Source organism: Myotis brandtii, unplaced genomic scaffold (genome assembly GCF_000412655.1).
Source record: "Myotis brandtii unplaced genomic scaffold, ASM41265v1 scaffold29, whole genome shotgun sequence".
Taxonomy (NCBI): domain Eukaryota; kingdom Metazoa; phylum Chordata; class Mammalia; order Chiroptera; family Vespertilionidae; genus Myotis; species Myotis brandtii.
The window spans coordinates 3,491,552-3,519,218 of NW_005361075.1; the positions used below are offsets into that span (position 1 = coordinate 3,491,552).

At 39.3% G+C, this 27,667-nt stretch overlaps 1 protein-coding gene across 4 annotated transcripts in view; it reads right to left on the reverse strand.

Annotated features, from left to right (window-relative positions):
- Positions 1-27,273, reverse strand: part of DIP2B (disco-interacting protein 2 homolog B) — a 115,136-nt gene extending 87,863 nt beyond the window's left edge. For 2 of the 4 annotated variants that reach the window (XM_014542141.1, XM_014542140.1), the window contains exons 1-2: positions 26,791-27,161; positions 6,946-7,074 (exon numbers count right to left, since the gene is read on the reverse strand). The gene's annotated coding sequence lies outside the window, so the exon portion shown is untranslated. Of the gene's footprint in view, positions 1-6,945; positions 7,075-26,790; positions 27,164-27,205 lie in introns of those variants that run through there. The other 2 variants (XM_014542143.1, XM_014542142.1) reach the window with 2 other exon arrangements.
- Between the last annotated feature and the right edge of the window lie 394 nt (positions 27,274-27,667).

The following is a 27,667-nucleotide window of genomic DNA, read 5'->3' on the forward strand; positions in this document are numbered from 1 at the left end:
GGAAAAAAAAAAAAAGAGAAAATACTCAAATAACTAAAACCAGAAATGAAAGAGAAAAAATAAACCAAAGGGAAAAAAAGAGAAAGAAAAACAAACAAAAAAACAAACAAACAAACACAACCAATGCCACAGAAATAAAAGAGATTACCATGAATAATTATATGCCTGATTGGATAACCTAAAAGAAATTGATAGCCGGCTGGTGTGACTCAATGGATCCAAGAGGTCCAGGGTGTGCCAGAGGCAGCCAATCAATGTGTCTCTCTCATCGATGTTTCTATTTCTCTCTCCCTCTCCCTTCCTTTCTATCTAAAAATCAATAAAAACATTAAAAAAAAAGTAAGTGATAAATTCCTACAAACATACCACATATAAAAATTGAATCATGAAAAAATAGAAAATCTGAACAGACCATTATAACTAGTAAGGAAATTGAATGTTAATATCCTTAAGTTTAAAAAAAAAAAGACTCTTGCAAATAAATTAGAAAAAATAAACCCCAATTAAAAAAAAAATAGGCTTAGGGAATGAACAGGTAGTTTATAGAAGAAGCACAAATGGGTAACAAACATATCCCCAAATGCCAAATGTCATTATGGATAAATAACACTTCTACCAACAGGGTAGGAGAGTGTTCATTTTCTCACATCTATAGATAGCAGCAGACCATTTTTTTCATCTTTCTTAAAAAGATAAGTGGAAAATGTTATTTTACAGTTCTATAGTAGCTGCTTCTATTCTTGGCTTGTTTTTATGAAGTGTTTAAGACATGGTGCATAAGACATGGTGGCACAGCTGGGCTTTAAGGGCCAAGGGAAGAACAGACACCAAGCACTCTTACCTGTTAAGACATTATTTTACTCATTTTTTCCCACTTTTTTCTTTTTCTTTATTTTTTCTAGGATATTATTTTAGATAGACAAACATATATATATGTATACACACACACACACACATACACTAAAAGGCAGATGTGTGGGTAGGTTAGGTCAGTAAGTAGAAAAGTTCACTTCAAGGAGTTACCTGCAAGCTAACAAAGTCACGCCATTTTTACCAAGTTCTGAGGTACCAACCACTTTAACATTAAGACGGAGGACCACTATTAAGCTCTGTAACATTAGGATACCACGTTAATTTTGGCACAACTCGGTGTTGATGGGGAGGCGTAGTGAAATGTTAATTTTGCATTTCACATTCCCCCATTTTTATAAATTGTGGTTTTGTTTTTTTTAGCCTGTGATATCTATATAGCAAATGGCTATTCATCCTTCAAAATGGCTCAGACTTTACCCTTGACAGTACCCAGTGCCCAGGTTCCTTCCCTGGTCATCCCCTCTTCCATGCTGCCTCTGTAACTTGTAAAAGGATTGCCGTGTTTTCATCTGTGTTTCTCTAGCTCAACTCATATGAAGTCTATAATAAATACTTGCTGAACTGAATACAATTACCTTCCTTAGTATGAGAAAGTATGTTAAAATAGAAATAAAATGGTCTCGGTGTACCAGTGGCAGCCACCGTAGTAAATGTCACCAGGTCAGAGACCAGATTTGGACAGAGATAAGCAAAAGTTCTCAATTAGGATGACAGAGGGAGTTACTATTGCATTTAACTCCCAGCATTAAATCAGAAGAATCTATACTTAGAGTAAGAATCAATAAGAACAATAATTGATTTAAGGTTTTAAATCATTTATCCATGGCTATCACTTTAAAAATATCTTTTGCCATTTTTTGTTTAAAATTAATATACATACATTTTATGTTACATGTATTTTGTATTTTACCACAATAAGAAAACTGGAAAAATATATATATTGAAAAAAGATCTAAACACATATAATGCTGAAGTGAAAAATTTCCCTAGAACCACCACTTCCTAGAAATAATAGCACCTCACCCTAACCGGTTTGGCTCAGTGGATAGAGTGTCAGCCTGCGGACTGAAGGGTCCCAGGTTCGATTCCGGTCAAGGGCATGTACCTTGGTTGTGGGTGCATCCCCGGTAGGGGGTGTGCAGGAGGCAGCTGATCGATGTTTCTCTCTTATCGATGTTTCTAACTCTCTATTCCTCTCCCTTCCTCTCTGTAAAAAATCAATAAAATATATTAAAAAAAAGAAATAATAGCACCTCAATAGTTTGGGGTACATATTTTTCCAAGTTTCTGTGTCTTTGTACGTACTAATATATGAAAGTATTATTATTACTATTCACAAAATTGGGTCATATTGTACATAATATCTTGCATTTGTTACTTTAAAATATATTTTGTACATCTCTCCATATCTACCTCATTTTTTGGTGAGCCTTCACAGAATTTTAAAATCAGCTTTCATAGAATTCCATTGTATATGAGTACTACTATAATTTATTTCATCATTATATTACTACAAGCAAAGCTACAACACACATACATACATAAATACACATTTTTATCTTTGTGCACATATGTATATGTTTAAAATAAATTCCTAGAAGTGAAATTTCTGGGTCAAAGTGTATGAAGATTGAAAGTGTAAAAGATATTTCCAAACTGTTGCACTATCACTTTAAGACCACAATATTAACTTACTCTTAGCTCTGAAGTGAAATATTTTCTACTGTATTTATATTTATTATACTGTTTCAGTGTCCCTGAGGTTTACTTAGTTGAATCAAGATTGCCACATTTAATTGAATCTATGATGCCATTTTATATAAAACACAACCTGATTTTAGTTATGTTGAAATATAAAAAGCATCCTTTTATATTAGATGAAATATGTTTCTCTTAGCTGTCTTGGAAAATAAATGATTAACTGCTTATACTCAGAAAAAGCACTTTCTCAATAAGAGAACAACAGCAAATCAAATGTTCACACTAAACAATTAAATATACCTTTCCAAAAGTTTATTTTTGCATAAGATATGAAGCATGTGCTAGCAAACTTGCTAAAACTAGGGAATTATTCACATTAAACAAGCTTTTAAAGGCCCACTTGAATAATCTTTCTCTGCCACAACGATTCATAGCATCAGACCACAGAACAAATAAAAACACCCAACTATTTTCTAACATGATAAACCCAGGCTCATAAATGCATGTGAAAAGGAGATGTTCACAGTTACTGTATCAGCAAAGCCTCTTTTTGATAAGAACAGACTGCTCCCTGTTAACTGGATTTGACTCATTCACCAGCACACAATTCATCTTGATCTTTGATAAAGAAATCACTTCCGAAGTTCAGTCCCCAGACACAGTTACCTTTTGGACGTCTCTGCCAGAAGCACATAAGAGCTAGGTATCATTTTCCAGTGCTAATGTTTGAGCTGAATAAGGTGATACTAATACTCCTTTAAAGTCCTTTTGGCTTTTGTTTTGTATGAGGTGACTAACTGCCCAAAAGATTAACATTAAAGGACTTAAGATAATGACAATTAGGCCCTCGCTGGATAGCTCAGTTGGTTAGAGCGTCCTCTGGATACCCCAAGGTTGTGGGTTTGATCTCCAGTAAGGACACATATAAGAAGTAACCAAACTAACTATCTCTCTATATAAAAGTCTAATATGCAAATTGTCCCTGCGGAAGTTCGACCAGGAGATCGATCACTTGCTATGACGTGCACTGGCCACCAGGGGGCGGTGCGGAACAAAGGAAGGCCCCGGCTGGCAGCCTGATCGGCCCTGATCACAGGCCAGGCCTAGGGAACCTACCCATGCATGAATTTCATGCACTGGGCCTCTAGTGAATATATAAACAAGTGGAACAACAAAATAGATGTTTCTTTCTCTCCCCCCCCCACTCTCCCTTTCTCTCTCACAATCAATTAAATAAAAAAAGAAAAGAATGACAATCAGATCACTTTCCATTAATTGTGTATTTTTCTACACTTGTGACCGAAACATGTGTAGAAAGGTGCATCATGCCTTGATTTGCAGGAAAAAGAGGTACTGAATAAGTATATTTGAAATGTCACATAGACGTTGGCTAAGCACAGAAAGAAGAATCAGATTAGATGATCTAAACTCTGCATAAATATAAGCTCTTTACACCAAGTCTGAAACATGAAACACTGTCTATTTCATGATTGGTTGAAATGTCGTAATAAAGCCACCACCAAATAAGAGAGAATTTTTCAGTCCCTCTTTCGTCCCTCAGGTATGTATCCTTCTTTTGCTATAATCTGTTTCCTGAGCCCATTTCTTCTATGGCTCTCTTCTACTACCTCTGTGACTTTCTAAATAAACTTTCTCTTATAATGAAAGAGAGAGAGAGAGAGAGAGAGAGAGAGAGAGAGAGAGAGAGAGAGAATTTTCCTGTTGAACTTACTGACATCAATATTAAATCCTTTTTGTGTACTCATCACTTTACTCTGTATTCCTGTGATTATCACTACACATATTTTATGTTCTTAAGCTATTTTTGCATGTGACTTGTAAATGTAACCCTTCGCATGAAAAGGGTGGCAAAGAGTTGAAGTTGAATTCCCATCAAATTCTGTAACTTAATTTGCTCTACTTGTGCTATTACTGTTGGTTTCTTATTATTCATGGAAGCCACAATTCTCAGAATGTACTGAGCTTTCCTTTGCTACTTAGTTGAACAATTTCTAATATATTGAAAAAAAATGTGATTTTCACCAAAATCCATGCTTGCATACTTCCTCTTTTCTGTTCCCTTCATGACAGCATTGCAATTGCAGTCCTCTCACAGCTTTCAATATCTTCAGGGTTTTTAAATAACCCTTTCTTCCCTACTTTACCTCCTTTTGGTCTACATTTCACATCTACCCTAAAAAAAGAAGTCCAGTGAGACAATTATTCAAAACCTATTAAATCCTCTTCAATATCCCTGTACTTAACTAAGCAAGACACTGAACAGTCTGCTAACCAGCATCTGATTCGAAAACTATACTTTTTGATATTTGGGGTAAGTGTGAAAAAAAAGGTATAAAAGAATGGGGGTTGGGGGAGGAGATAAATGGTGATAGAAAAAATAAAATAAAAAGAATAAATTAAAAATAAAGAACAGGGGCTAGAGATCACAGTTGGGTTTTGCTAGGTGAAGGTCAAATTTTTACACTACGGAATGAGTTCACTAAAGCCTTTTACCATATGTCCTCAGCTTGGACATTGGATGTAGAGAATCATCTTCTGGTTCTTTACTAACCCTTTTATTATATCCTATAAAAACAAACAATAAAACAAAGACAAAACACTCCTAGAGAAGGCCAGGGTGAGAGTTGCAAAGGCTAAAACCCTCTTGACACGGCTACTGAACCTGGTCCCAGCCTCAAAAGGCAACACTGGGTTCCTGGGAAATCAGACTTATGTCTTGGCAACAAATAGGAACTTCTGATATACTTTTCTATTTTTTTTTAATCCTCACCCAAGGATGTATTTTCTATTGATTTTTGGAGAGTGGAAGGAAGAGGGGTAGGGGGAGACAGACAGACAGACATCTATGTGAGAATGACACATCAATTGATTGCCTCCTGCAGGCACCCCATCTGGGGCCCCAGGGATAGAACCTGCAATCCTTTGGTGTGCAGGCCGACACTTAACCACTGAAGATACCAGTTAGGACATAATACTCTTCTACATCCAGCATTACCTCCCACAAATCCATTCTTAACTAATAGCTACCTTCATTCCTTCCTTTCTCTAAGTTACCCTTTTAACTCATATATGCTAGGCACTGTGCCAGGCACTGGGACACAGTAGTGGCAGAGCATACTGTCTACAGCTGGAACGAGCTACTAGAACAAATACAACTCTGATTATGTACTGCCCTGCTGAAAATCCTTCAATGCTGTTCAAGATTCCTTCAGGTTTGGTCCCTGGTAATCTTGCTAGCCTCATCTCCCACCTCCTTCTGGGGCCTTGCATTCTAAGTTGCAGCCATAAAGAATTGTTTTCAGGTACTTTCTCATGCTCTTTCCCTTTTACCTGGGCAACTCTTGTCTTTCTGCCCTGACTCAGTTAGATGCCTTGTTCTCTGAGAAAGGCTCCCCTGTTCGCTTACGGCAGGTTAGGTACAAAGGAAAATTCTGGTGTGGCATGCAGCCTCTGGTTTTTTTTTTAATTGAATACTTCTCCACCCTTCCTTCCAGTGTGTGAAAATATATTTCTAATAAAATCAGCTCACAAAATGGCTGACGCAGCTCTGCATCCACATCCTTTACCTCATTTTCTCTGAAGCAGTTTCTGAGAGGAGGCAACGAACACCCTGTTTTTCAATTTAAAAAAAGGTTAAGGTAACTTTGGCTGGCACAAGTGAGTCAAAAATCTAGGGAAAGTAAATTTGTATTCCAGCTCGTCTCCTGGCACAATAAATGTGCTGCAGAGACTATAATGGGCAGCAAGCAGAAGGGGATGGGACGGGCTTGCTGCACCCACATCCCCATGAGGATCTCTGACGTGTTTCTCTGCTCATCAGTCCTGGACATGGGATGGCAGGAGCATGCTCCCACTGCCAGCCACAGCATGTCCCCCTTTCCCTTCCAATGGGTACCTTTTAGGTCAGAAGAAATAAAATTTAAGAGTTTACTAATTTGAAATTGCATTGTGAGTTTTTGTTCCAGGTCCATCAGTTAATTAACAGCTTTGGCAAACGCAGAAGGACCTGCCTCTTCCAAAAGAGTCCACTGAGCTCTCCCTACATACCGCCCTGTGTGACTCTGGCCCTCTGCTTTCTTAGTTATTTATCTGCATTGCCTTTGTACTTGTCTGGCTCCCCGTCTGCCCTGGAGCACAGAAACATGTTATTTGCTGCTGTATCCCCAGTAAATATTGAGTATCTACAATACCTGGCACATAATAGGCACTCAATAAATGACTGATAAATGAATCAATATAGACCTGTTGGTACTTCAAGGAAAGAGAACAAACGTTAGAAGCTCTCAGGATACACAGTTCCTACTAAGTCAGTAAAAACTATGCCACTGATAACTTCCAGTTCCTTCTCACCTGATCGATATCGTTCATCCCTGGCTCCCCCAGATCGAGATCGGTGGTACTTGGAAGGAGCGGAAGTTTGAGCTGCAGATGGAGCAGGTGTCTGATTTCTATGTTCTTTCTGTGCTGCTGAATCAGTTTCTAAAAAAGGAAGTTTGGAAGATGGTTATCCGATAAAATAATAGCTAACATTTTCTTAGCACTTCACATTCTCCCTACAACACTCTCAGGTAGGTATTATTACCCCATCTATAGTAAAGGGTGAAAGAGCTATAATATTCATACCAAAAAATGATAGACATCCAGGTGAAAAAATAATTATCTTAGAGCCATAATTGTGAATAGGTGATAGGAAAGAAATAGCAAAATCTATACAAAATGAGTAAGACATCCCAGAGACTGCAAGAACTGGTGGAGCAGGTATAAGACCCCTAATCCTACATATAGTACAAAGAACAGCTTGCAGAGCCTTAACCTCCCCAAACATAAGTTACTCCAAATAAACAGATCATTTAAGCAAAAGCAGGGTGCTTATTATGCAAACATAGATTCAAGTCATACTTAGTAGGCCCTCTTCCAACTGGAGTCACCCCTGAGGTGGTCCTTTCCAGTCCCTGGTCTGTTCCCTTATTCTGCCCTCTCAACATTTACTGTCTCATCAAGAATATGGGGAAGAGCTCTAGCCAGTTTGGCTCTGAAGGTTTGCTGGTTTGATTCCAGTCAAGGGCACAAACCTTGGTTGCAGGCTCAATTCCTGGTCCTGGTTGGGGTACATGGGGGAGGCAATCAACCAATGTTTCTCTCTCTAAAAATCAATGGAGCCCTAGCTGGTTTGGCTCAGTGGATAGAGCGTAGACTGAAGGGTCCCGAGTTCAATTACAGTCAAGGGCACATGCCTGGGTTGTGGGCTCGATCCCCAGTAGGGGAGTGCAGGAGGCAGCCGATCAATGATTCTCTCTCATCATTGATGTTTCTAGCTCTCTCTCCCTCTCCCTTCCTCTCTGAAATCAATAAATATATATTAAAAAAATAAAAATCAATGAAAAAAATATCCTCAAGTGAGGATTAACAAAAACAAAAAGCAAGTGAATATGGGGAAGGGAGAAAAAAGCAGGTAAAATAAGCAGAAGAAAAACACCTTAAGTTCTCTTTTTAGTGCCTTTTTAAAAAATGGTATTAACTCCAAAGTCATAATCTACCCCACGATAGCCCCGCAGAGGGAGGCCCAGACCACCTGGCCGGCGTCCACAGGTGGAGGCCTAGGCTACCCGGCTGGTGGTGCTGCGGCGGGTGGGAGGGCCTCCCTCTACAGGGCGATCGATATGGGAGCCCCGTGATCAATCACCCCACAGAGGGAGGCCCAGGCCACTGGCCAGCGATGCTGTGGCGGGTGTGCAGGGCCGGCCAGTGATCGCCCCGCAGAAGGAGGTCCAGGCCAGCCAAGTGATCGCACCCCACACCTGTTGCCTGCAGAGGGAAGCGACCATACTGCCTGCTGCTGGCAGCCGGGGGAAGGAAAGCCCCGATAGGCACTGATCGCTGGCCAGACTTAGGGACCCTACCTGAGGGGTCCTGGATTGGGAGAGGGTGAAGGCCGGGCTGAAAGACCCACCCACCATGCACGAATTTCATGCACCGGGCCTCTAGTTTTTTAAATAAAGTAAGAACATTTAACATGAAATCTCCCCTTTTAATAATTTTTTTGTTGTTAATCCTCACCCTGAGGATAATTTTTCGATTGCTTTTTAGAGACTGGAAGGAAGGGAAGATGTGTGTGTGTGTGTGGGGGGGGGGGGGGGGGAGAGACACACACATCTATGTGAGAATGACACATTAATTGGTTGCCTCCTGCAGGCACCCCAACCAGGGCCCCCAAGGATCGAACCTGCAACCAAGGTATGGGCCCTTGACCAGGAATCAAACCCAAGACCCTTCTGTGTGTGGGCCAATGCTCTAACCACTGAGTACATGGTCAGAGCTACCCTTTTAATAATTTTTAAGTGCACAATACAGTATTGTTAACTATATGCACAATGTTGCATAGCAGTTCTCTAGAACATTCATCTTATATAACTAAAACTTTTGACCATTACAGCAATAACTCACCGTTTCCCCCTCTCCCCAGCCCCTGGCAATCAACATTCTACTCTCTGCTTCTATCAGTATGACTATTTTAGATTCCTCATATAAGTGGAATCATATAGTATTTGTCCTTCTGTGACTGGCTTTTCTACTCAGCACCATATCCTCCAGGTTCAACCATTTGGTCACACACTGCAGGATTTCCTTCTTTTATACGGCATATTTTAAGTTTCTTTAATAGCACTTAGTTGTGCCCAGCAAGGCAGCTTACACATAGCAAATTAGGTGTCCACTACAATAAGATGTCACCAATCCAGAAATTGCATTGCTCCAGACTACAGCTGAGAATCTGCTTGCACAGTGGTCCAGGGAGTACAAGCAACAGCCCCACAGACCTCAGTGAAGGCTGAGGGTACTATGGTACTACGGGAACTGGGACTCATAATGTCATACCATTATCGGCTGCCTCCTGCACGCCACCTCCTGGGGATAGAGTCCGCAACCCGGGCCTTTGCCCTGACAGGGAACTGAACCGTGACCTCCTGGTTCATAGGCTGACGCTCAACCACTGAGCCATGCCGGCTAGGCATGTCATATCATTAAAAAAAAAAAATTATTAGCATGCTTGAGAGGCTGTGTGTAAGAGGTCTAGCTGACAGTTCCAGCTGAGCCCAGCCTCCCATCTGCCCCCGCCAAGGCACCAGATGTGAGTGAAGCCATCTTGGACCTTCCAGACCAACCTGTGCACACCAGGTGAAAGCACTTAGTGACCCAAACTGGCACCATGTGAAGCACAAAAATCACCAACTGAGGCCTGACCAAAATCAGAAGATATAATGCAAAGGTCATTATTTTTTTAAGTTTGATTATTTTTTTATACATGGTTTTTAAGAAGGCAAAAGAGTATATTTTAGGAAGTTCTCCACAAAAGTGCTGTTATGAATCTAGAAATGTTTTATTTTTTATGGTTCCTGGTAGCTGAGATTTTTATTATAAAATATGTTAACCAAGCAGAACATGTTTTAACACTGAGATTTTGAAAAGTACTGTCTGAGGTTGCAAATTGAAGTTTTAAATCAGTCTAAATTCTCTTGATAATCTACTTCACAGAAGAGTTATACTGAATTCTTACTATTTTCATATCTTGTTTCATTTGTTAGTTTTATTACTCTAGAATAGAAGTCAGCAAACTATAGCCCATGTCTATTTTTATAAATAGTTTTATCGGAACACAGCTACGCTCATCTGTTTACACACTGCCTATGGATGCTTTGACACTGTAAAGGCAGAGTTGGTTAGCTGTGGCAGAGACCACATGGTCCTCAAAACCTAAAATATTTACTATCTGGCTCATTACAGAAAAAGCTTGCCACTCGCAAGCTATAACAATAAAAGCTAACATTTAAGTGTTTGCTTTGTGCTAGGCACTGTGCATATAGAAGCACGTATAAAAAGTTTTCACATTTTGTCTTTTTCCTCACAACAATCCTATAAAGTCAGCACTATCAACTCACTATAGAAAAAGAAGCCGAGACATGTATCATTTTATCCAAAGTCACAGAGCCAGAGAATGACAGAGCCAAGATTAAAAACCAGGTCTGTCTCACTCCACTGGTCTCCATCAGAAAAGGTTACAAAAAGGTTGTGACGCTCTAGCCGGTTTGGCTCAGTGGATAGAGCGTCAGCCTGAGTTTGATTCCGGGCAAGGGCAAATGCCGGGGTTGTGGGCTTGATCTCCAGTGGGGGGCGTGCAGGAGGCAACCGATCAATGATTCTCTCTCATCATTGATGTTTCTATCTCTCCCTCTCCCTTCCTCTCTGAAATCAATAAAAATATATTTTAAAAAAAGGTTGTGAAAATTCTCCCAAGACTTTAGAGGAAAGCAATGAGAATTAATAATTTAGTCTGCAAGTATCTAAATGCTTCAGGATTTACAGTCAGCAGCTAGACAAGCATTTGTGTTTTTTTAATCACCTGCCTTCATGTGAAAGATTCTGCAAAAAGCCCCTCTAAAAACTTTCGGCCATTCGTTAGAGAAATTATTTAAAACATATTCCAATTGGAGTTGAGGAACTTAGAAGAGGATATGGGGGGGGGATGAATGGAGACTTGACTTGGGGTAGTGAACACACAATGCAATATGCAGGTATCGTATTATAGAATTGTACACCTGAAACCTATATAATTTTATTAACAAACGGCATCCCAATAAATTTAATAAGAAAGTTAAAACATATTCCAATTAACTTTAAATAGAGGACAACAAATAGGAAGGAGCTATTTTTATCTACATGGTCAGATGACACAGGAAGGAAATCACATTAGCACACATGAGGTACCTTGCTTGCAAATATGCACAGAGAAAATGGTTTGACTTAAACAGAGCATCAGGTTTAAAAGACTAGTTTTGTATTACTTTTTGGGGGCCATACTGAATATATAGCTAAAGTACTTATCGCTGATAATTTTTTTAATTAAATAAGCAGATTTGCTAGGATTGATCAAACCACCCTGCTAAGAAATATGGTACTTCCAAATTAGGCATTAGTAATCCAGAGTATGAAAGGAATAAATATGGATTTGCATTTCACAGAAGATGGACAAAAACGGTTCATGTATTTTTACCATTGCACTCTCACGTAGGCTTTTACTTAGTATTTTGCAATGCAATTAATTAGGATAAAAAAGATAATGTCAGCTAAAGAATAAAAATTGAAACCAAGAAATGATGGGGGGGGGGGGACAGGGGAACTGGGAGTTAATACTTTTGTTTGAGGAAGAATTAGAGAGAATGAACATCTCCACTCAGATTATCTAGAGATTGTCATAGACCAAACCACAAGGAAATATAACACAAATACAGACATCTAATGAGAACTGAGAATCAGAGTCAGATGACACTTAGCTAAGAGATCTACTGAACTGGCACCAAAAAAAAAAAAGCCTCACAACACAACAAGCTCTTCACCAGGCAACATCAGAACGATGCTCTGCAATGTTTATCTCAGCTCCCTCAGGGACCTCGTCATCCAAGCAGACCAGGTTTCTTTTTGGTCTAAAATCATGACAAACATTTCCTGTAGCTTGCCAGAAATAAAACAAAAAAGTTGATTTGCAGTTTCAATAAGTGGCTGACAAATTTGTTCAGTGACCATTCCTCAGGTGCCCAAATCATATTGTCACAAAAAACATGGATTCCTGACACAATAATCTTGATTAAAATGTGTGATACATCTATTTCAAGAGAGCCTATCTAAAAGAGAAGTAAAAGGAGAAAAGGGTAAAATGAATTCCTAGTAATTGAGTCACTTTAAGTGTAACAGAGGCGCTTAATAATGAAACTCTGTTAATCTTTTTTGAATGTGAATAATTACTCTCCAATTGATATATGAATTCTATAAACTTTTATTCCCATGTATTTGAGTTTACTTTTTAGAATATGAGTTACAAATATATTTTATTATGCAATGAAAAAACTGGAAGCAAATATAGGAAAATGTTAATAGCAATTATTTTGGATGGTATATATTTTTCCATAGGCTTTATTGGATTTCTACAACTTAGAAAAGTTCTCTATTTGGATTATAAAAATAATACATGCTCTCTTTAGAACATCAAAATAATAGTTAAGAGTAAAGAAGAAAATAAAAAATGATATTGGTTTTTCTTAATTTGAAGGTCACACCACATAGAGCAGATTCTTACCATAAATTAAAGTAATATTCAGTCTTCAGCTTCCTAAATAAATTATGACACTATGAGCAGGATATCCTTTTCCTATCATCTAAAATCAATTGTCTCCTTTTCATTTCCCCAAAAGCACTGTCAAATCAATGCATATTCGGAGGTCGGAGGGGGGAAATTACGTTGTGGCTGGGTTAAAATCATTTTGGAAGGCTTATTCCCACCTTAGCTTACTGGCCAGGACAACAGTTTGTTGTGGAAGGGGGCAGGAAACAATGCAGCTGGGGCCTCATCGAAGAGAGGAGTGAGGGGTCTGGAAACACAGGAGCACAGCAGGGTGTTATCTACCAGCATGTCCAGCGTCAGCTGGGCAGGCAAGATGCTGCTTAAAGATGAATCATTCCCTGGCCAGGGTTTCACACTCCAACCAGACCTCAGGAATTACCTGGGCCCCAGAAATAGGGATTTCTCTACTTAGAATAAGGTATGTACAGTTTCACTACCACAGTAAGATGACAAAAGCAAAGATAGAATTAACAATATATCAACATAACGAGACAGTATATACCATGAAAAATATGTTGACTATGAAGACTCATGAAAAGGTCTAAATGAAACATCCTATATAAGAAAACCCTAATATGAATTGTCCCCTCAGGTGGTTGTTCGACCGGGAGACCAGGAGTTCGACTGCTCGCTATGACGTGCACTGACCACCAGGGGACAGCGCGGAACGTGGCGGGCATCTTTGACATGCTGCGACCTCTCGCAGGCTACCTGGGGGCAGGGGTGATGGGGACGGAGGTGCGGTGAGAATGTGGGGTGTCCCCCCGAGCTGTGCCGGGGAAGCCCATGAGAAGCCCACCCTGCACCCGTGTGGCCTCTTTCAGGTGAGCTGGGCCGCAGCTGCCGGGACCGCAGGGGCTGGCTGGGCTCCCTGTGGGTTCGCGCAGGAACCAGTCTGTGAGGTCGGCGGGAGAGAGCGTGATGCCCGCCTGCTTCCGTATAGCACCACTGCATCCCCCTGTGGGGACTCGGGTGCTGTGACTCAGGCGGAGGGGGGCGTGAGGGGTCTGGGGGCCCAGGTGCTGTCCAGGGCCCAGAGGTCAGCTGGGACCTGCCCTTCCACGACAGATGCTCGCACTTTGATGGCCAGCCAGGCCTGGGGACTGCACCTGTGCATAAATTTCATACACCCAGCCTCTAGTCAAGCCATAAAAGAATACAAAATATGTACATAATATGATTACAACTGTGTATGTTAAAACTATGGGGGGGGGCAAAAGTAGGTTTATTTGTCTGGAAAATAACATAATTAATAAATAAACAAGAATAAACTGTTTTGTGTACTCATAACTGTAAACCTACTTTTGCCAACCCCTATATTCATATACAATTATAACGATCGGATGGGACAAAAAGTTCCTAAGTAGGAATTAGGTTATGGTGAGCACTCACATTTTTTAGTGTTTTATTGTTTTGTTTAAAGTTATATATAAAGTCAAAGTAATTTTAAAAGGCACCAAATACAGTTAAATGCTAGAATGACAGCTGCAAACTTAAATCAAGCATTCTTCAAAACTGCTAAATTCTAGTGTGAAACATACTTGAGATCCAAAGAAAAAGATTACTTACTAATTTTCATACAGTGACAGCTTTAGTTTGGGGGTTCCTGATCTTTCAGTCCGTTATGCAGAATATCCACTAGGGGTCACCATTTTGTTTAAATAGTGATGCCGTTCCGAGGTTTAACAGTAAGTTTAAGGAAACCCGCAAATTTTAACTTCTTTTACAACACAAAGCCTTCTTTCTCCATGATCAACATGTAGATAATTTATGTGGAAAGAGACATCAGACTCTTCTATGATTCTATTGTTTGAATACAATAACAATGATAACCTAAAAAAAGAAGCTGCTATTTAGTAGTATAAAACTATGCAAAACTTTCCATTCAGGAAGATGGAAGAAAGCAAGCCTCAGCTTTTCATCTTTCACCTCTGCTGATGATTTCACAGATATTCTCACCTGTGAGAGTAATATAGTCAAGCAGGATGTGCTTTGAGAATCAAGTAAAAAAAAATTCCACTTTTTAGGAGTGAACAGAGCAGACTCACTCATTGGTCTTGGTGCTAGTGTCCAGAGAAGAAATATATTAATAACTGATCACCAATTCACACATCTTTTATATGTGATATGTGCAGAAAAGGAAAAAGAACAAGGCTCTCTGGGGCCACGTAATGGGGAATTTAATTTGTATTAGAGCTTCAGAGAAGACCCATTAAAAAGAGACATTGATGTAGGCTTTAGCTAGGCAGAGACAGGTAAAAGCCACCTCATACAAAAGCATGGTATTTTGTAGAAATCTAGTATTTGTAGAAGTCCAGTGAGGAAGAAAAATCTTGACATGTCTAAGGAAGACTGCCCTGAAAGATGTAAAATGATACAGAATGAGGCTGGAGAAGAAAAGGGAGGTCAGGTCACTGGTCCTAAGCCAAAGGCGCGGCCCTTTGAAGGGACTTAAACAGGAAATGACAGAATAACAAAGATAATACATTTCCATGGCTCTTTTAACTTTCATGACACCATCTCCTTTTATCTTCACAATAACACCATCTAATAGATACCAGTAAGGAAGCAGGACACCCACCACAGATTAATCTGTTTTTCTCTAGTGAGAATGTGTCAATAATCACCTTGAATCATTAGAACGAGAGTCTCCAGTCCACTCCATCCCAAAAAGGGTGGATGAGGATACCTTGAATCACTCAGGGAATCTCCCCTGGGAGCTAAAGCACCTCTGAGTCACTGAGAGCATTCCTCAGAAGGACGGGAGATTAACCTCACTCATTGCCTGCAGGAGAGAATGACAGTGTTTGCATTTCGAATCTGGAAAAAGGGCCATCAGCCTGATTCCGAGGGGTGGATTCTGGGAGAAGGATGCTGGGAGTTCTGGGTCTGTGAAGTGGCCAGCATCTGAACAGATCCTGATCCACAGCTTCCTGGGCCATTTAGTAACAGGAAAATGTTGTGCCTGGGGCTAAAGGAGCACCATACCAAGAGCTCTGCCCTGAGAATACAAGATGGCACCTTGGCCCAGCCGAGCACAGAGGGCTCCTCCACCAGAATGGCTAACGCGGAAGCAGGCTTAGCAGTGGGTCGGCATTACTGTTCACAAGTCAGGAGCAGTTTTCACAGCACCCCATGAGGCACCGGGACGCAGCAGCAGACTATGAGGCTCTTCCCACCATTCCTTTTGTACTACCTGTATCCCAAGCCGTTCTTGGACAACTCAGGAGGAAAGAGAAGCCCCAAGAGGAAGATTGCAGACTTCCTTCTGAAGGCATATGGGGACAGATCTGATTACAATGTATGCTCCACTTCACAGTGACTATGACACTATCGAAACCTAGCAAATGAAGAGCAGAGCTGGAATAAATAATTCCATATTCTTTCCATTATGATCCTCACTTGGGAAGGAACTTTTAAATAAAAATGAGATAAAAGACAATATATCCCACCCTCCACTCCTCCACACACAAAGAGGCCTACTAAATATTTATGTAGTTGGAAATGTTCTATAGCATTCCAAAATGCTGTTCCAGATTTCAGTAGCTGGTTTTAGGTTCATGTCCCTTTGAATTTCCACTGTACTTTGTTTAGAACTGTCTTAAGTACTTATTTGACTTTATCTTTTATAGTCTCGATTTGTATACCTTGTGCTATCTCTCCTACTATAGTATAAATAACTTGAGGTCAGAGGCTGGTCTTAACTCATCTTATATCTCTGGCAGTAATTGGCTCTGGCTAGGTCTTATGCATTGCCAGCACCCAGTATTTTGGTTAAAATAAGTAATTAAGATCTTGTCTGTCTCCTCATTTCCACCAATGATAGTGGGTAACTAGAAAAAACAAAGACAAAAATGAAGAGATAACGATTTAAAGGGTATGGTGAATGTAAAGCTGAAAGGCTGCTTATTTGGGTATCTCTGCCATACAAGCTTTATGCAAAAAATGTGCCTCTCAAAGATTTCATACAATTAGATGAAGTCATCAAGAGGCCTCTATCCTTGAGATGAGTTACCAGAGACTTTAGAGAGAGAGGATAAAACATGGGTTTTTCTTTTGTTTCATTTTAAGTTGGTCATATACCACTTGCACAATCTCAAAGGTAGGACTGAACATAGAAGAATATGATGAAAGGGGTGTGGAACAACTAACAAAAGTAGCATACGTGCATATATACGGGAATACCGGTGAGCAAATACCCTCTAGCAAAATAAGCAGCAATCACAACAGTAATCCCAGTGTGGGAAAAACCTTTGGGTCACCAAAACTTCTTACCAGGACAAGCTAGAGAATGTTAATGCATAACCACATTCTGAATGTGGTATGTCTCATCCCTAAAAGGGCAAAAGGTAAAGGTCTGGGGTTAAAATAATGTGGAAACCTGGGCCAAGAAGCCAGTAACAGGTGTGATCCTATTTTGAAGCAGGAGACACATACAACTAAATGAAGTGAAAGATAGCAGAACAAAGTCAAAGGAAGAAAATCAAACACACAAAGGTCACAATCTCAAATACACAAAGCCAGAATGGAATGTTTAGAACAATGTCATCAAAACCAGAAGCTGCAGTACTGTCCTAAAGCAAAAGCTGTGGAGTCCTACAGGAGATGCCACTGTTGAACCTCAAGGGCAATTTAAACAGCAGGAGAGTTGCAAAACAGAGCTGAGCAGAGCTCTGCTCAGACCCATCCTGAGGAGGGAGGCCTCCCAGTTTCAACACCTTAATCAGCTGTTGTGGAGACAATATGATCAGCTTGCTGGTGAACAGCCAAATGAGCTACTAAGATCTTTAAGATTTTTTTTCTTTATAATTAATTTTTATTATGTTTACATTTATATTTGAAATATGAATATATGTCAAGATAGTTAATTTATAGATATAACTATAGATATTCCTTATAACAAGTACAACTTGTAAGAAAATAAATGTAAATTAACCAATGTAGAATTTTAATTTCTATTTCTCCATTATAAAATTGGAAAAATGTATATTCAATTTTATCTTCATATTTGACAAAATGTTCATGTGGCTGATCTATGCTAATTATTCTTTATTACTCAGTTGGGAGAAATTACAATGATTTCATTCATGCTAATCATGTAAATGAGTAGAACTATGCTTAAAAATATTAAAGGATTTGAATTTTGTTCTCTATTTGAACCAAACAAAAGAATGAAAATGTATAAATTTTAATCTGCTGTGATACAATTCATAAGAAAATTGCATAAAATCTGAAAATTTAAAAATATCTTTATTGACTTTTAGAGAGAAAGAGAGAAAGAAACATCAATGAGAGAGCAACCTCCTGCATGCCCCCTACTGGGAACTGAACCTGTAACCTGGGTATGTGCCTTGAGTGGGAATCAAACCAGCAACCTTTGGGTGCATGGGAGGATGCCCAAACAACTGAGCCACACTGGCCAGGGCAGATCTGAATTTTTAACAATTACAATGCCTGTTGTCCAAAATCAGTTTCTGAAACCCCTTCCTTAAAGAAAACTTCAGGGAGCATATTTATGTATGTACACTACAGCGATCTTTTAGACTGATAGAAATTATCTTTGCACCAATTCTTTAAATAGAACTCTATATACATAAAAGACTAATATGCTAAGTGTCCGACTGTCTGATTGGTCAATATGACACACACTGACCACCAGGGGGCAGATGCCCAACACAGGAGCTGCCATGACATGAATTGGCCATTTACAGAAGCCCACAAAGAACACTCGGTTTCCCCCAAGTGGGACACAGGCCCTGCCACCACCCCAAGTGACAGCCCACCAAATTGCAGCCGACACCCCATGGCACAAAATGCAGCCCATAGCCCAGCCCAGCCCGGAAATGGTGGCTGTGGGTGCTGAGTAATGACGTCACGTAGCAATGCCTGGCTTCCGCTCCTTAGCTACAGGCCATCTATCTATCTATATAAAAGGCTAATATGCCAAGTGTCCGTCTGGGTAATGATGTCACGTAGCAACACCCGGCTTCCTCTCCCTAGCGACTAGCCTCCTTGCAGTTTCTTCAGCCCAGGAACACAACTTGCTTTATAGCCAGGTGCAAACATTTTACACTTTAACCAAATGTCTGTGAAGTGTTTTCCCCTGCCTCATCTCATTTGATTCTCACAGAAGTCCTGGAGTAGGTAGATAGGAGACTCAGTGGAATTCTATTTTCTTTTCATTAGCCGGAAAATGCAGATTTAGAAAACTTAGAAACTTGACCCGACTAAAAAGAAGTAAGAAATGGTGGACCTTGAAAATGACTTCAGGTTTTCTCACTGCGCAGAATATAGTGAAAACACTGCTGCAGCCCTAGCCGGTTTGGCTCAGTGGATAGAATGTTGGCCTGTGGACTGAAGGGTCCTGGGTTCACTTCTGGCCAAGGGCACATGCCTGGGATGCAGGCTCGATCCCCTGTAGGGGGTGTGCAGGAGGCAGCTGATCAATGATTCTCATCATTGATGTTTCTATCTCTCTCTCCTTCTCCCTTCCTGTCTGAAATCAATAAAAATATATTTAAAAAAACACTGCTTCAGTTAAATATTTTACTCTTTATTCTCCCTGTGTGATCTACAATAATAATCTGCTTTGTATTGATATTTACTGCTGTATTGCTGACAATTACCTGAAAGAGAAGTTGCGGTGCTTCACTGGGCTGGAAAAAGTTTAGCTAAATCAGAAAGCAGGTCTAATTAAGCAAGTTTATGCTATATCTATAAAAGGCTAAGTTGACTCGCACATGCGCAATACATATAAATCTCCCACTGGCACCAATCGCATGTGTGTGTTTCGATCTATCATTGTGGATCGTGAATTTGGTTGACACTTTTATTATAGAGAAAGGGCGAAGAGTGATATTAAAATATTTCTTCTAATTAATTTCCTTTCAATGTGCACGAATTTGTGCACCGGGGTACTAGAGTTAGGATAAAGAATTCTGATTAAAAATGAGCACTTCTATCTGTCCTCACTCCTTCCCAAAATGCCACTAGAATGATAATGAAGGCCTGCAGCAGAACAAGAAAACAATCAGTTCAGATAAATATAGGGAGAGAGACAGCACCAAGCATTGTCTCTACAAAAATAATAATGAAACTGATAGGTTAATTGTGCAAGAAAGAAAGGAAATGTAATCCTAGTAAACCAAGTGACTTAGCTGTGAACAATCTTTGCATAATCATAATATATCATATAATAATCATAATAATAAACACTGAATGTTGATTTAGCAACAAAAAAGCAATATATTGAACATACAGCCCAGAACGAGTACAATCAGATGTGAAGGACAGGGGAAAAGGAAAAAGGGAGTGCGTGGTGTCTGTGTGGCTGAGGAAGGAATATGTAAGATTGAAAAACTCTAATTTTTTTAAAAGAAGAAATTAATAAATCCTGCCTCAAATGGAAAAAAGTCAAGAGAGATGGTAAAATGTTACTTAGAAACACAGAGTAAATGCCAGAAGAAACAGCAGAGTTGAAAGAAGGAATCTCTGGGGAAAAAGAGGACACTGCTTGTTTTTGTTGTTACAAACCTCCTATTACCATTTGATTATTTAAAATAAATGCATTAATTTGATTTAAAAATAAAAATTAAATAAAGAGAAATGTTAAATCTCAGATGAGAATCAACATACTGTGCACAGTCTTGAAGTTTAGTAGATCTAAATTGAAAGGTTAATTGAGGATGGAAACAAGCTGCCAATCTGTAATCTGCTTCTTTCATTACCTGACACTTTCATCTTCTAAAAGAGATGTTTATTAAAGGAGATACTGGAAATTCTAAACGTTCTTCCTGTTCAGTTCCAAAAACATTTATAGAACATTTACTATATGCCAGGTATCAATGCTAGAAACTGGGAACATGAAGAATAAAAATAATGATAATAAAAATAATCTTTAAAAATATTCCTGACTTTAAAGATCTTAAGATTCTATTAAAGCTAGTTAGTTACTTGTATTCAAAGTAGTATCTTAAAGATTAGACCACAGAATCAGCCCAAGAGAGTTGCTCCCTAACATAAAACTTTGCATTTTCCTGAAAGTCCAAGAGTAGCCAAGAGTGACTAATTTACAGAGGATTTAAGTATTTGTGGTTTGAAAATGCAATTCTTTAAGGCATGCCAAAAGAGAGTTAATTTCTGGCTTCTTTCCCTACAAGTATGCTAATTCGGACATGGGGGAAGCTTTATATCGAGGCTCTAGAGCTTTGAACTACTGAAAGATGTTCTATGGGCTCTTCTTTTCAAAGAACATATGGCTCAGAATGAAGAGATGTGAACCGACCATACTTTCATTTCTCCCAGGCCTCTCACAGTGACAGCATCTTGAGGCCCTGATAATGATTTTAACCTTTATCAAGATATGAATTTTTCATATAGCATGACCCTTACAGATAAAGTTTGGGTTTTGTTTAACTAAAGAAACAACAATCAGTTCCAAAGTTGGGAGATTTAAGTGATTTTCAAGGATAATTTTGACATCATATTTTTGTCATACAGTGACTTTAGAATCTAATCCCTATGATACTAGTGAATTAATTACATTATGCTCATTATTAACCAAAATTGTCCTCACTTGACTTCCACTAATTTCTACGTTTTTTCTTCAAATCTTGTGTTCTCTTCCATATTTTCCCATTCTCCCTGTTACATTCTTAATTATTTTCTGAAGTCTTAAAGATTTATGTAACATTTTAGAAATCTAAAATATATGTAAATATGCAACCCAAGATAACTCAACTCCAAATCAATTTCATAAAGAAAATTATTCACTAAATTTTTCGATAAGCATGTACATAATTGTTCTAATAATACAGAGCAGCAGGCAGTATTAATTTTTTGTTTCAAAAGAGATTAGTGGAGAATGTTACTTTTGTACACTGCACTCAAGTAGCCACGCTCACAATGAAGCATCTTGCAACTGGAGTGGATGAAATCTAACAAGGTAATGGAAAGAGTTTTTAAGAGGCTGAATCCCTCTATATGTAAGGAGTAGGAAACTCCTACCCATAGCAGTAAAATGAGTTTCATTGAATTCTATCTCAGATATTAATATAATTCAGTAAGTTTAAATTTTTCATTCCAATGCCATTAAAAAAAAAATCAAGCTAAATACCTTCTTCAAAGGCTACAAAGATATACGGGATAAATAAGCCAAGGAGTAATCTATTTTTTTTTACTAGAGAACCTATGGAATATAGATTATCCACCAGCCCACAACCGACCCTTTTGGGGAAAGACATGAATAGGTTCAAGAAGAAAAGTGGGCAAAGAAAATAATAAACATGAATTGAGAGAATTTACCACTAAGAAAGAGTCATTTAGGAAGAAGGAAATTGACTGAGAGGAAGAAGTGATATACAAATGAACAATGAATAAAGAAACAATATTCACTACCGTTAACAACATAAAACAACAATAATAACTGATAATTGAGGAAGCATATAAACAAGGTGGCACTAAAATGAAAGATGGGCAGTGATGGGAGTCAACATAAAAGCATTTTAAAGCCCTATGTTCCTTGGGAGAAGAATTAAGATGTCTAATATCTATAGACAGTTTAGATTTTTTTAAAAAAAGCCTTAAAATAGAAATATTACAGGGACAAAGACAGCTACTCATGATCAAAGTAATAATACACAAAAAAGACATAATTCTTAATTTGTGTGTACCTAGTAACATAGTTTTAAAACCTATAAAGCAAAACTTCACAGAGCTATAGGGAAAACTAACAAACCCAGTCATGGTACAAGTTTTCAACACACTTCTATCAGAACTGATAGAGCAAACAATCAAAAAGTTAGTAAGAATCGAAAAGATCTGAACCACATGATTAAATAGTTTGAATTAATGGGCCAAAACCATCCACTCAACAAATAAAACACAAATAGATGCGTTATAGAAATTTACCAAATACTAGGCCTGTCTTAACAAATAACGAAGACTTGATCTCTGACCACAGTGAAATTAAGAAAGTGTTATCTGCCCTGGCCAGTTTTCTAAGTGGTTAGAGCATCAGCCCTCGGACCAAAAGGTCTTAGGTTCGATTCCCAGTAAAGGGCACATACCTCGATTGCAGGTTCCCCAGCCCTGGCAGGGGCGTGTGCCGGAGGCAACCAAACGATGTGTCTCTCTCATGTTGATGTTTCTCTTTCTCTCTCTCTCTCTCTCTCTCTCTAAAACTGTCTCCCCCCTCTCTTCCACTCTCTTTAGAAATTAATGTAAAAAATACCCTCGGGTGAGGATTATAAAAAACAAACAACAACAACAACAACAAAAACCCCACAGATATCTTAGGAAAAAAGACAGCAAATCTAAGCATCCAATTCAGGAAATTTTTAAAAAAATATATTTTATTGATTTTTTACAGAGAGGGAGGGAGAGGGATAGAGAGTTAGAAACATCGATCAGCTGCCTCCTGCACACCCCCCACTGGGGATGTGCCCGCAACCAAGGCACATGCCCTTGACCGGAATCGAACCTGGGACCCTTTAGTCCGCAGGCCGACACTATATCCACTGAGCCAAACCAGTCAGGGTTCAGGAAATTTTTAAAAAGTTCATAACAATGTTAGAATGTAAGAAAGGAAATATATATATGAGCAGAAAATTATAAATAAAAAAATAAAGACATGCTAAAAAATCAACAAAAATGAAAAGCTTGTTCTTTGAGCTTCTGGGAAAACTGATCAACAGAAAAGACATATAAGTTAACAATATAAACAAAGCAACAGTTTTAAAAATAAAGAGAATAATGTGGATAACAGAAACAATAAACTTTAAATTTAGCAAAACTGGCTCATGAAGAAACAGAAAACTGATAGAACTTAGTGACAGATAAGAGATGGGGCCTGGAGGAGATGCTGAGGATGACTTTGAAGTCTCTAACTTGCCAGGTTTATGGATGTGAGCTCCATTTATTCAGGAGGAAACTAGGAGAGAAGCAGTGAAGCAGGTTGGATGTCTTTTGTTAGTTTTGTATGATGTACTGTATACACGTAGGAGGAGCTGGTGCTAGTGGTAGGCATGGTGTGTGTAAGTTATAAATTTAATGGCTATGTTTGGATATGTTGAAATAGAGGTTCCTTTAAGATATATAAATGGAGATGTTAAGTATGCAATTGGATCTAGGATCAGGAGCTCAGGAGAGATCTGGGTTGAAGATACCTATGGGAGTTACCTGTACTGAAATGATAATTAAAGCACAAGTATGGCTGAAATACCCTAGGCAAAAAGAGCACTGGTTCTCAAATGTGGTCCCTGGACCAGGAACCTAGAGCACCACCTGGGAACTTGGCAGAAATGCCAGTTCTTGGGCCCATCCTGGACCTAGTGAATCAGAAACCCTGAGAATGGGGTCCCACAATGTTATTAACAAGCCCTCTGGTGATCCTGATGCAGGCTAAGATTTGAGAACCACTGATATAGAGTGAGACAGCAATAGGGCTTGGGACCTTGCCTTGAGAGTTCCAACATTTAACAGAGCAGAATGAGCCCCCCAAGATGACTAGGAACAGCAGGAAAAGTGTTTCAAAACAAGTGTTTCAAGAGGTAGAGTGGCAAAGACTACTGAGATACCACTTACCATAGCTCCTGAAAGGATTGGAATGAGCTGAGAAGTAAGCAAGAGTTGAGAAAAGAGAGATGTAAGTACAGACAGTTCTGAGCAGTTTGATCATCAACAGCAGAGAGAGGGTGGAGCTGGAAGATGTTGACAAGGGAAGATTTTTTTTTTAGGATTTTTTTTTTAATAGAACAGGAATAAGCATGATGAACTGCTAAGGGGAAGAATCTGACTGAGAGACAGAGTGACTGTACAAGAGAGATGGGGAGTGACAGCGATAGCATACTTTAGAGCAGCGGTTCTCAACCTGTGGGTCACGACCCCTTTGGGGGTCGAACAACCCTTTCACAGGGGTCGCCTAAGACCATGGGAAACACATATATAATTACATATTGTTTTTGTGATTAATCACTATGCTTTAATTATGTTCAATTTCTAACAATAAAATTGGGGTTCACTACAACATGAGGAACTGTATTAAAGGGTCGCGGCATTAGGAAGGTTGAGAACCACTGCTTTAGAGCAAGCGGTCACCAACTGGTGGTCCGTGAGGTCCGAAAGGTTGGTGACCGCTCGTGTAGAGACAGGGGCTGTGCAGCTGTCTGCCTCAGCAGAAGGAGCACTTTATTGCCAACAGTGTTTAGAACTGCTCTGCATGGTGACAATAAAAAGCTGGCCAATTTTTTGTTGGTTTTATTATCGCTTTTTAAATTCCTACAGATCCTGTACCCCTTATTGCCAACACCAAGGGTGGCCCATTCCCACTGCCCTCTCCTTGTTGTCACTGAATGATAGTATAAGGTTTCTGAAAGGGGGTTAGGGGATGAGACTTACTGCACAGGTGGAAGAACTGTCCTTGGATAAGAGGGACACATTACCTTTTTAAGCCAGAAGGAAGAAGGTAAACAGGATGAACACAGATGTGGCAAGTGGGACGGTTGGTAACAGAAAACTGAAGGAATACCATCAATGGGTTCTATTTCCCCCATGAGGTGATCTGTAAGACCATTCCTACTGTGAGACGGCTAGTCACATTCTCCCGGCCTACAGCAATTAAACATTTGATTTGTCACATCCATACTCACTAAGCAACCTCCTATTTGTGATCTGGCTTTGCATGGGGCAAAAATTCTTCCCTCTGAATTCATTCCTTTTTAAAAAAAAAAATATTTTTATTGATTTCAGAGAGGAAGGCAGAGGGAAAGAGAGATAGAAACATCAATGATGAGAGAGAATCACTGATCGGCTGCTCCTGCATGCCCCCTACTTGGGATCCAGCCTGCAACCCAGGCATGTGACAGGCCAACACTCAAGCCACTGAGCCAAACTGGCTAGGGCAAAAGTCAAAATTTAGTATAAAAAGTAATTTATATATTCAAATTTACAACATGTACCCATTTTTTAATTGATTTTAAAGAGATGGGGGAGAGAGAAACATCAAGTTGTTGTTCAACTTATTTATGCATTCATTGGTTGACTCTTGATTGTGCCCTGATGCGGGACAAACCCACAACTTTGGCATGCGAGGATGACACTCTAACCAACTGAGCTACCTGTCCAGGGGCAGGCTGATGTTTTTATCCACTGAGCTAAACTGGCTAGGGCTGAGTTCATTTCTATATACATCTGTTCATTAAAATATTTTAAACTGGCTGTCACTGCATTGACCAGTGGTTTTTGTAGAGAGGAATTTCCAAGAATAATGCAAGAAACAAAACAAGGACCAATACAATATATTGGTGTATCACCATTATTCATTTACATATTCCATTATTCATTCAACAAATATTTACAGACTATATATCCTGCACAAGGCTCGATATTAGAACTGTGGGGTATACAAAGCTCTCAAGGTATTTGTAATCCAGAAATTAAATGCAATTAGCTCCACAAAGAACAGGCTTGCAAGAGGGGAATTAGAAAAAAAATCCTTAAAGTAAATATAATTAAAGCAGCAATAAGCTATCGAAGTAAATCCTGAAATCTGAGTAACTTTAAAAATATGACTACTCAGAGACAGAGAGCCTTGCCTGGAAGCAACCCCTCTGGAATGAAGCACAAAAGTGACTCAGAACTTTTCTGATATATAAAGAATGTGCCAGGCCCTGGCCGGGTGGCTCAGTTAGTTGGAGCATCAACCCATATACTAAAAAGGTTTTGGGTTCAATACCCAGTCAGGGCACATACCTAGGTTGCAGGTTCGATCCCTGATTGGGGTGCATACGGAAGGCAACCAATTGATGTTCCTTTCTTTCTCTCTTCTCTCTCTCTCTCTCTCTCTCTCTCTCTCTCTCTCTCTCTCTCCCCCCCCCCCCTTCCTTCCCTCCCAAAATAAATACAACAAAACAAAAAACATCCTCAGGCGAGGATTTTAAAAAATAATAGTAAAGAATATGGCAGTCTCTTTGCAGAAGAATAAGTCAGGCTTTAAATTAATTTAAAAGTTAATTTAGGGTTCTTACCCCTAAATCCTCAGGTACTCCAGTACTTGAGTTGCCTTGCAATACTGAATCTGTCATTCCTTCTTACTTTTGCTCCCCTTGCTCTCCATCACAGTCTGTGTCCAGGCATAAGTAAACTGCAGTTTTTCCATGACCTGGAATTTTCTGCCTTTGAATCATATCAGCTATGCACAGATACACTATCACCCACGCTTTGTGTAAATGATTTGATGACCTTGGGTATTTTAAAAGTGCCTAGCACACAGCAGATGCCCAGTTAGGATTCATTTCCTCCTTTCTTTCCTTCCGTTTTTTTCTCTCCTCTGGTGAGGAAGGGAGGGAAAAACAGGAACCAACAAAAGACAGATCTCCTGTAAAAGAGCATTTTTTTGGTGTAAAAACACTGAAAAGGTTTAAACCACTTCTCATTGCCTACCTTGTGTCTGTGGGATGTAAGGAGACAGGAGTTTTGACCTTTTCTTTTCGTATCCCTTCTGTGTGATGTCCCCTAAAATAGCAAGAAACAGAAATACGTTATGCATTATTCTTACACTGTGCTTGTTCACTGTAAAAATAAAATTAATTACAGAGAACTACAGAATTACCACACGGAGAGTAGGGAAAAAACGTATAGTTCTTTGCCAGGGAAAAATTTTTGCTATGTGTGATTTTCCACAGGCTTGGAGTTGACTTCTTGTGGAAAATTGTAGGGCTTGTCCTTACACTAATCTAGCATAGCAATATGCTGCGTACCATGTCAGATGTTCCTGAGTTCCTAGGTACCCCTCATTTCCTTGGTATTTAATATATACCAAAATGGAATGCTGCAATTTTTAGTTTGACCAAATGAATGCAATTGACTTGGGAGGTATTCAATTATATTGCTATACAGATCCAC